Source organism: Seriola aureovittata, chromosome 21 (genome assembly GCF_021018895.1).
Source record: "Seriola aureovittata isolate HTS-2021-v1 ecotype China chromosome 21, ASM2101889v1, whole genome shotgun sequence".
In the NCBI taxonomy this organism is placed as follows: domain Eukaryota; kingdom Metazoa; phylum Chordata; class Actinopteri; order Carangiformes; family Carangidae; genus Seriola; species Seriola aureovittata.
In genome coordinates, this window is record NC_079384.1 from 10,710,615 (window position 1) to 10,721,669 (window position 11,055).

Here is an 11,055-nt window from a genome sequence, read left to right on the forward strand (position 1 = left end):
TTTTTCACTTTTTAGGCCTTACTATACTATGATGTCTTTATACCACACTATACCATGACATTTGCCGGTGTTTTTATGCCTTATTACACTATGTGTTTATTTCACTTTTTTTTGCCATAGTATACTATGTCGTTTTTTTCACTTTTTTTGCCATAGTATACTATGTCGTTTTTTTTTCACTTTTTAGGCCTTACTATACTATGGTATCTTTATACCTACTATACTATGACGTTTGCTGGAGTTTTTATGCCTTATTACACTATATGGTTTTTTCACTTTTTTTGCCATAGTATCCAATGTCGTTTTTTTCACTTTCTAGGCCTTACTATACTATTACGTCTTTATACCACACTATACCATGACATTTGCTGGTGTTTTTATGCCTTATTACACTGTGTTTATTTCACTTTTTTTGCCATAGTATACTGTGTCGTTTTTTTTTCACTTTTTTTGCCATAGTATACTGTGTCGTTTTTTTTCACTTTTTAGGCCTTACTATACTATGACGTCTTTATACCTACTATACTGTGACATTTCCTGGTGTTTTTATGCCTTATTACACTAGATGTTTTTTTTTTTTTTTTTACTTTTTCGCTATACTATACTATGTCGTTTTTTCACTTTTTTTGCCATAGTATACTATGTCGTTTTTTTTCACTTTTTAGGCCTTACTATACTATGGTATCTTTATACCTACTATACTATGACGTTTTCTGGTGTTTTTATGCCTTTTTACACTGTCGTTTTTTTCACTTTTTTTGCCATAGTATACTATTTAGTTTTTTTTCACTTTTTTTGCCATAGTATACTATTTAGTTTTTTTTCACTTTTTGGGCCTTACTATACTATGATGTCTTTATACCACACTATACCATGACATTTGCCGGTGTTTTTATGCCTTATTACACTATGTGTTTATTTCACTTTTTTTTGCCATAGTATACTATGTCGTTTTTTTCACTTTTTTTGCCATAGTATACTATGTCGTTTTTTTTTCACTTTTTAGGCCTTACTATACTATGGTATCTTTATACCTACTATACTATGACGTTTGCTGGAGTTTTTATGCCTTATTACACTATATGGTTTTTTCACTTTTTTTGCCATAGTATCCAATGTCGTTTTTTTCACTTTCTAGGCCTTACTATACTATTACGTCTTTATACCACACTATACCATGACATTTGCTGGTGTTTTTATGCCTTATTACACTATGTGTTTATTTCACTTTTTTTGCCATAGTATACTATGTCGTGTTTTTTCACTTTTTTTGCCATAGTATACTATGTCGTTTTTTTTCACTTTTTAGGCCTTACTATACTATGAGGTCTTTATACCTACTATACTGTGACATTTCCTGGTGTTTTTATGCCTTATTACACGAGATGTTTTTTTTTTTTTTTTTACTTTTTCGCTATACTATACTATGTCGTTTTTTCACTTTTTTTGCCATAGTATACTATGTCGTTTTTTTTCACTTTTTAGGCCTTACTATACTATGGTATCTTTATACCTACTATACTATGACGTTTTCTGGTGTTTTTATGCCTTTTTACACTGTCGTTTTTTTCACTTTTTTTGCCATACTATACTATGTTGTTTTTTCACTTTTTTTTGCCATAGTATACTATGTCGTTTTTTTTCACTTTTTAGGCCTTAATATACTATTACGTCTTTATACCACACTATACCATGACACTTGCTGGTGTTTTTATGCCTTATTACACTATGTGTTTATTTCACTTTTTTTGCCATAGTATACTATGTCGTTTTTTTCACTTTTTTTGCCATAGTATACTATGTCGTTTTTTTTTCACTTTTTAGGCCTTACTATACTATTACGTCTTTATACCACGCTATACCATGGCATTTGCTGGTGTTTTTATGCCTTATTACACTATGTTTTTTTAAAACGTTTTTTGCCATACTATATTATGTCGTTTTTTTCACTTTTTAGGCCTTACTATACTATTACGTCTTTATACCACACTATACCATGACACTTGCTGGTGTTTTCATGCCTTATTACACTATGTGTTTATTTCACTTTTTTTGCCATACTATACTATGTCGTTTTTTTCACTTTTAAGGACTTACTATACTATGTCATCTTTTTACCTTACTAAACTACTTTTTTTTTTTTACTTGTTTTTGCATGCTATACTATGACGTTTTTATGACATACCAGACCAGGATACACATACATACATGCACTTTATTTAAACATACATACATACATACATACATACATACTTTCCTTCTCATAGATACTTTCAGACATACATGAATACTTTAATATATACATACATACATACATACATACATACATACATAAGTAGTTTAATTCAGACATTCTTTCAGACCTAAAATCTTTTATTTATACATATTTACCAAATTTCAGACATAAATAATGCATTCATTCATGCTGACATATGAGTGTATACTATGTTGTTTTTTTCTTTTTTGTTTTGCCATAATATACCATGTCATTTTTTTTTTTACTTTTTTGCAATACTACTGTATACTATTACGTCTTTATACCACACTATACCATGACATTTGCTGGTGTTTTTATGCCTTATTACACTATATGTTTTTTTTTTTCCTTTTCCCTATGCTATACTATGTAGTTTTTTCACTTTTTTTGCCATAGTATACTGTGTCGTTTTTTCACTTTTTTTGCCATAGTATACTATGTCGTTTTTTTCCCACTTTTTAGGCCTTACTATACTATAACGTCTTTATACCACACTATACCATGACACTTGCTGGTGTTTTCATGCCTTATTACACTATGTGTTTATTTCACTTTTTTTGCCATAGTATTCTGTGTCATTTTTTTTTCACTTTTTTTGCCATAGTATACTGTGTCGATTTTTTTCACTTTTTAGGCCTTACTATACTATGACGTCTTTAGACCTACTATACTATGACGTTTTCTGGTGTTTTTATGCCTTATTACACTAGATGTTTTTTTTTTTTTTTTTTACTTTTTCGCTATACTATACTATGTTGTTTTTTCACTTTTTTTGCCATAGTATACTATGTGGTTTTTTTTTCACTTTTTAGGCCTTACTATACTATGGTATCTTTATACCTACTATACTATGACGTTTTCTGGTGTTTTTATGCCTTTTTACACTGTCGTTTTTTTCACTTTTTTTGCCATACTATACTATGTTGTTTTTTCACTTTTTTTGCCATAGTATACTATGTTGTTTTTTTTCACTTTTTAGGCCTTACTATACTATTACGTCTTTATACCACACTATACCATGACACTTGCTGGTGTTTTTATGCCTTATTACACTATGTGTTTATTTCACTTTTTTTGCCATAGTATACTATGTCGTTTTTTTTCACTTTTTTTGCCATAGTATTCTGTGTCATTTTTTTTACTTTTTTTTGCCATAGTATACTATGTCGTTTTTTTCACTTTTTTTGCCATAGTATACTATGTCGTTTTTTTCACTTTTTTTGCCATAGTATACTATGTCGTTTTTTTCACTTTTTTTGCCATAGTATACTATGTCGTTTTTTCACTTTTTTTGCCATAGTATACTATGTCGTTTTTTTCACTTTTTTTGCCATAGTATACTATGTCGTTTTTTTCCCACTTTTTAGGCCTTACTATACTATTACGTCTTTATACCACGCTATACCATGACATTTGCTGGTGTTTTTATGCCTTATTACACTGTTTTTTTAAAACTTTTTTTGCCATACTATACTATGTCGTTTTTTTCACTTTTAAGGACTTACTATACTATGTCATCTTTTTACCTTACTAAACTACTTTTTTTTTTTTTTACTTGTTTTTGCATGCTATACTATGACGTTTTTATGACATACCAGACCATGATACACATACATACATGCACTTTTTTTAAACATATATACATACATACATACATACATACATACTTTCCTTCTCATAGATACTTTCAGACATACATGAATACTTTAATATATACATACATACATACATACATACATAAGTAGTTTAAAGACATTCTTTCAGACCTAAAATCTTTTATTTATACATATTTACCAAATTTCAGACATAAATAATGTATTCATTCATGCTGACATACGATAGTATACTATGTTGTTTTTTTCTTTTTTTTTTTTGCCATAATATACTATGTCATTTTTTTTACTTTTTTGCAATACTACTGTATACTATTACGTCTTTATACCACACTATACCATGACATTTGCTGGTGTTTTTATGCCTTATTACACTAGATGTTTTTTTTTTTTTTCCTTTTCCCTATGCTATACTATGTCGTTTTTTTCACTTTTTTTGCCATAGTATACTATGTCGTTTTTTCACTTTTTTTGCCATAGTATACTATGTCGTTTTTTTCCCACTTTTTAGGCCTTACTATACTATAACGTCTTTATACCACACTATACCATGACACTTGCTGGTGTTTTCATGCCTTATTACACTATGTGTTTATTTCACTTTTTTTGCCATAGTATTCTGTGTCATTTTTTTTTCACTTTTTTTGCCATAGTATACTGTGTCGATTTTTTTCACTTTTTAGGCCTTACTATACTATGACGTCTTTATACCTACTATACTATGACATTTCCTGGTGTTTTTATGCCTTATTACACTAGATGTTTTTTTTGTTTTTTTTACTTTTTCGCTATACTATACTATGTTGTTTTTTCACTTTTTTTGCCATAGTATACTATGTGGTTTTTTTTTCACTTTTTAGGCCTTACTATACTATGGTATCTTTATACCTACTATACTATGACGTTTTCTGGTGTTTTTATGCCTTTTTACACTGTCGTTTTTTTCACTTTTTTTGCCATACTATACTATGTTGTTTTTTCACTTTTTTTGCCATACTATACTATGTTGTTTTTTTTCACTTTTTAGGCCTTACTATACTATTACGTCTTTATACCACACTATACCATGACACTTGCTGGTGTTTTTATGCCTTATTACACTATGTGTTTATTTCACTTTTTTTGCCATAGTATACTATGTCGTTTTTTTCACTTTTTTTTGCCATAGTATACTATGTTGTTTTTTTACTTTTTTTGCCATAGTATACTATGTCGTTTTTTTCACTTTTTTTGCCATAGTATACTATGTCGTTTTTTTCACTTTTTTTGCCATAGTATACTATGTCGTTTTTTTCACTTTTTTTGCCATAGTATACTATGTCGTTTTTTTCACTTTTTTTGCCATAGTATACTATGTCGTTTTTTTCACTTTTTTTGCCATAGTATACTATGTCGTTTTTTTCCCACTTTTTAGGCCTTACTATACTATTACGTCTTTATACCACGCTATACCATGACATTTGCTGGTGTTTTTATGCCTTATTACACTGTTTTTTTAAAACTTTTTTTGCCATACTATACTATGTCGTTTTTTTCACTTTTAAGGACTTACTATACTATGTCATCTTTTTACCTTACTAAACTACTTTTTTTTTTTTTTTACTTGTTTTTGCATGCTATACTATGACGTTTTTATGACATACCAGACCATGATACACATACATACATGCACTTTTTTTAAACATATATACATACATACATACATACATACATACATACTTTCCTTCTCATAGATACTTTCAGACATACATGAATACTTTAATATATACATACATACATACATACATACATAAGTAGTTTAATTCAGACATTCTTTCAGACCTAAAATCTTTTATTTATACATATTTACCAAATTTCAGACATAAATAATGCATTCATTCATGCTGACATATGAGTGTATACTATGTTGTTTTTTTCTTTTTTGTTTTGCCATAATATACCATGTCATTTTTTTTTTTACTTTTTTGCAATACTACTGTATACTATTACGTCTTTATACCACACTATACCATGACATTTGCTGGTGTTTTTATGCCTTATTACACTAGATGTTTTTTTTTTTTTTTTACTTTTTCGCTATACTATACTATGTCGTTTTTTCACTTTTTTTGCCATAGTATACTATGTCGTTTTTTCACTTTTTTTGCCATAGTATACTATGTCGTTTTTTTTCACTTTTTAGGCCTTACTATACTATGGTATCTTTATACCTACTATACTATGACGTTTTCTGGTGTTTTTATGCCTTTTTACACTGTCGTTTTTTTCACTTTTTTTGCCATAGTATACTATGTCGTTTTTTTTCACTTTTTAGGCCTTAATATACTATTATGTCTTTATACCACACTATACCATGACACTTGCTGGTGTTTTTATGCCTTATTACACTATGTGTTTTTTTCACTTTTTTTGCCATAGTATACTATGTCGTTTTTTTTCACTTTTTAGGCCTTACTATACTATTACGTCTTTATACCACGCTATACCATGACATTTGCTGGTGTTTTTATGCCTTATTACACTATGTTTTTTTAAAACGTTTTTTGCCATACTATATTATGTCGTTTTTTTCACTTTTTAGGCCTTACTATACTATTACGTCTTTATACCACACTATACCATGACACTTGCTGGTGTTTTTATGCCTTATTACACTATGTGTTTATTTCACTTTTTTTGCCATACTATACTATGTCGTTTTTTTCACTTTTAAGGACTTACTATACTATGTCATCTTTTTACCTTACTAAACTACTTTTTTTTTTTTACTTGTTTTTGCATGCTATACTATGACGTTTTTATGACATACCAGACCAGGATACACATACATACATGCACTTTATTTAAACATACATACATACATACATACATACATACATACTTTCCTTCTCATAGATACTTTCAGACATACATGAATACTTTAATATATACATACATACATACATACATACATAAGTAGTTTAATTCAGACATTCTTTCAGACCTAAAATCTTTTATTTATACATATTTACCAAATTTCAGACATAAATAATGCATTCATTCATGCTGACATACGAGTGTATACTATGTTGTTTTTTTCTTTTTTGTTTTGCCATAATATACCATGTCATTTTTTTTTTAACTTTTTTGCAATACTACTGTATACTATTACGTCTTTATACCACACTATACCATGACATTTGCTGGTGTTTTTATGCCTTATTACACTATATGTTTTTTTTTTTTTCCTTTTCCCTATGCTATACTATGTTGTTTTTTCACTTTTTTTGCCATAGTATACTATGTCGTTTTTTCACTTTTTTTGCCATAGTATACTATGTCGTTTTTTTCCCACTTTTTAGGCCTTACTATACTATTACGTCTTTATACCACACTATACCATGACACTTGCTGGTGTTTTCATGCCTTATTACACTATGTGTTTATTTCACTTTTTTTGCCATAGTATACTGTGTCATTTTTTTTTCACTTTTTTTGCCATAGTATACTGTGTCGATTTTTTTCACTTTTTAGGCCTTACTATACTATGACGTCTCTATACCTACTATACTATGACATTTCCTGGTGTTTTTATGCCTTATTACACTAGATGTTTTTTTTGTTTTTTTTACTTTTTCGCTATACTATACTATGTTGTTTTTTCACTTTTTTTGCCATAGTATACTATGTGGTTTTTTTTTCACTTTTTAGGCCTTAATATACTATGGTATCTTTATACCTACTATACCATGACACTTGCTGGTGTTTTTATGCCTCATTACACTATGTGTTTATTTCACTTTTTTTGCCATAGTATACTATGTCGTTTTTTTCACTTTTTTTGCCATAGTATACTATGTTGTTTTTTTACTTTTTTTGCCATAGTATACTATGTCGTTTTTTTCACTTTTTTTGCCATAGTATACTATGTCGTTTTTTTCACTTTTTTTGCCATAGTATACTATGTCGTTTTTTTACTTTTTTTGCCATAGTATACTATGTCGTTTTTTTACTTTTTTTGCCATAGTATACTATGTCGTTTTTTTCACTTTTTTTGCCATAGTATACTATGTCGTTTTTTCACTTTTTTTGCCATAGTATACTATGTCGTTTTTTTCACTTTTTTTGCCATAGTATACTATGTCGTTTTTTTCCCACTTTTTAGGCCTTACTATACTATTACGTCTTTATACCACGCTATACCATGACATTTGCTGGTGTTTTTATGCCTTATTACACTAGATGTTTTTTTTGTTTTTTTTACTTTTTCGCTATACTATACTATGTTGTTTTTTCACTTTTTTTGCCATAGTATACTATGTGGTTTTTTTTTCACTTTTTAGGCCTTAATATACTATGGTATCTTTATACCTACTATACTATGACGTTTTCTGGTGTTTTTATGCCTTTTTACACTGTCGTTTTTTTCACTTTTTTTGCCATAGTATAATATGTTGTTTTTTTTCACTTTTTAGGCCTTACTATACTATTACGTCTTTATACCACACTATACCATGACACTTGCTGGTGTTTTTATGCCTCATTACACTATGTGTTTATTTCACTTTTTTTGCCATAGTATACTATGTCGTTTTTTTCACTTTTTTTGCCATAGTATACTATGTTGTTTTTTTACTTTTTTTGCCATAGTATACTATGTCGTTTTTTTCACTTTTTTTGCCATAGTATACTATGTCGTTTTTTTCACTTTTTTTGCCATAGTATACTATGTCGTTTTTTTACTTTTTTTGCCATAGTATACTATGTCGTTTTTTTTACTTTTTTTGCCATAGTATACTATATCGTTTTTTTCACTTTTTTTGCCATAGTATACTATGTCGTTTTTTCACTTTTTTTGCCATAGTATACTATGTCGTTTTTTTCACTTTTTTTGCCATAGTATACTATGTCGTTTTTTTCCCACTTTTTAGGCCTTACTATACTATTACGTCTTTATACCACGCTATACCATGACATTTGCTGGTGTTTTTATGCCTTATTACACTATGTTTTTTTTAAACTTTTTTTGCCATACTATACTATGTCGTTTTTTTCACTTTTAAGGACTTACTATACTATGTCATCTTTTTACCTTACTAAACTACTTTTTTTTTTTTTACTTGTTTTTGCATGCTATACTATGACGTTTTTATGACATACCAGACCATGATACACATACATACATGCACTTTTTTTAAACATATATACATACATACATACTTTCCTTCTCATAGATACTTTCAGACATACATGAATACTTTAATATATACATACATACATACATACATACATACATACATAAGTAGTTTAAAGACATTCTTTCAGACCTAAAATCTTTTATTTATACATATTTACCAAATTTCAGACATAAATAATGTATTCATTCATGCTGACATACGATAGTATACTATGTTGTTTTTTTTTTTTTTTTTTTGCCATAATATACTATGTCATTTTTTTTACTTTTTTGCAATACTACTGTATACTATTACGTCTTTATACCACACTATACCATGACATTTGCTGGTGTTTTTATGCCTTATTACACTAGATGTTTTTTTTTTTTTTTTACTTTTTCGCTATACTGTACTTTGTCGTTTTTTCACTTTTTTTGCCATAGTATACTATGTCGTTTTTTTTCACTTTTTAGGCCTTACTATACTATGGTATCTTTATACCTACTATACTATGACGTTTTCTGGTGTTTTTTTGCCTTTTTACACTGTCGTTTTTTTCACTTTTTTTGCCATACTATACTATGTTGTTTTTTCACTTTTTTTGCCACAGTATACTATGTCGTTTTTTTTCACTTTTTAGGCCTTACTATACTATTACGTCTTTATACCACTCTATACCATGACACTTGCTGGTGTTTTTATGCCTTTTTACACTATGTGTTTATTTCACTTTTTTTGCCATAGTATATTGTGTCGTTTTTTTTTCACTTTTTAGGCCTTGCTATACTATTACGTCTTTATACCACACTATACCATGACATTTCCTGGTGTTTTTATGCCTTATTACACTATGTGTTTATTTCACTTTTTTTGCCATAGTATACTATGTCGTTTTTTTCACTTTTTTTGCCATAGTATACTATGTCGTTTTTTTTTCACTTTTTAGGCCTTACTATACTATGATGTCTTTATACCACACTATACCATGACATTTGCTGGTGTTTTTATGCCTTATTACACTATGTGGTTTTTTCACTTTTTTTGCCATAGTATACTATGTCGTTTTTTTTCACATTTTAGGCCTTACTATACTATGATGTCTTTATACCACACTATACCATGACATTTGCTGGTGTTTTAATGCCTTATTACACTATGTGTTTATTTCACTTTTTTTGCCATAGTATACTATGTCGTTTTTTTTCACTTTTTAGGCCTTACTATACTATGACGTCTTTATACCTTACTATACCATGACATTTGCTGGTGTTTTTATGCCTTATTACAGTGTTTTTTTTTTTTAACTTTTTTGCCATACTATACTATGTCGTTTTTTTTTCACTTTTTAGTCCTTACTCTAATTACTTTCTAGGCCTCACTATAATTACTATGACGTCTTTATATCTACTATACTATGACAGTTTTTGATGTTTTTATGCCTTATTACACTGTGTTTTTTTCCACTTTTTTTGCCATAGTATACTATGTCGTTTTTTTTTCACTTTTTAGGCCTTACTATAATTACTTTTTAGGCCTTACTATAATTACTATGACATCTTTATACCTACTATACTATGACGGTTTTTGATGTTTTTATGCCTTATTACACTGAGGTTTTTTTTTCACTTCTTTTGCCATAGTATACTATGTCTTTTTTTTTTGTCACTTTTTAGGCCTTACTATACTATGTTGTTTTTATACTTACTATAATATGACGTTTTCTGGTGTTTTTATGCCTTATTACACTGTGGTTTTTTAACTTTTTTGCCATACTGTACTATGTTGTTTTTTTTTCACTTTTTAGGCCTTACTGTACTATTACGTCTTTATACCTACTACACTATGACGTTTTCTGGTGTTTTTATGCCTTTTTACCATACTGTACTAGGTCTTTTTTTTCACTTTTTAGGCCTTATGATGTTCATTATTCCTTACTATATTATGAAGTTTTATTTCTTTATATACTCTGACTTTTTATGCTTTACTATACGATGATGTATTTGTGGGGTAGCTCGGTGCAGTACTAAGA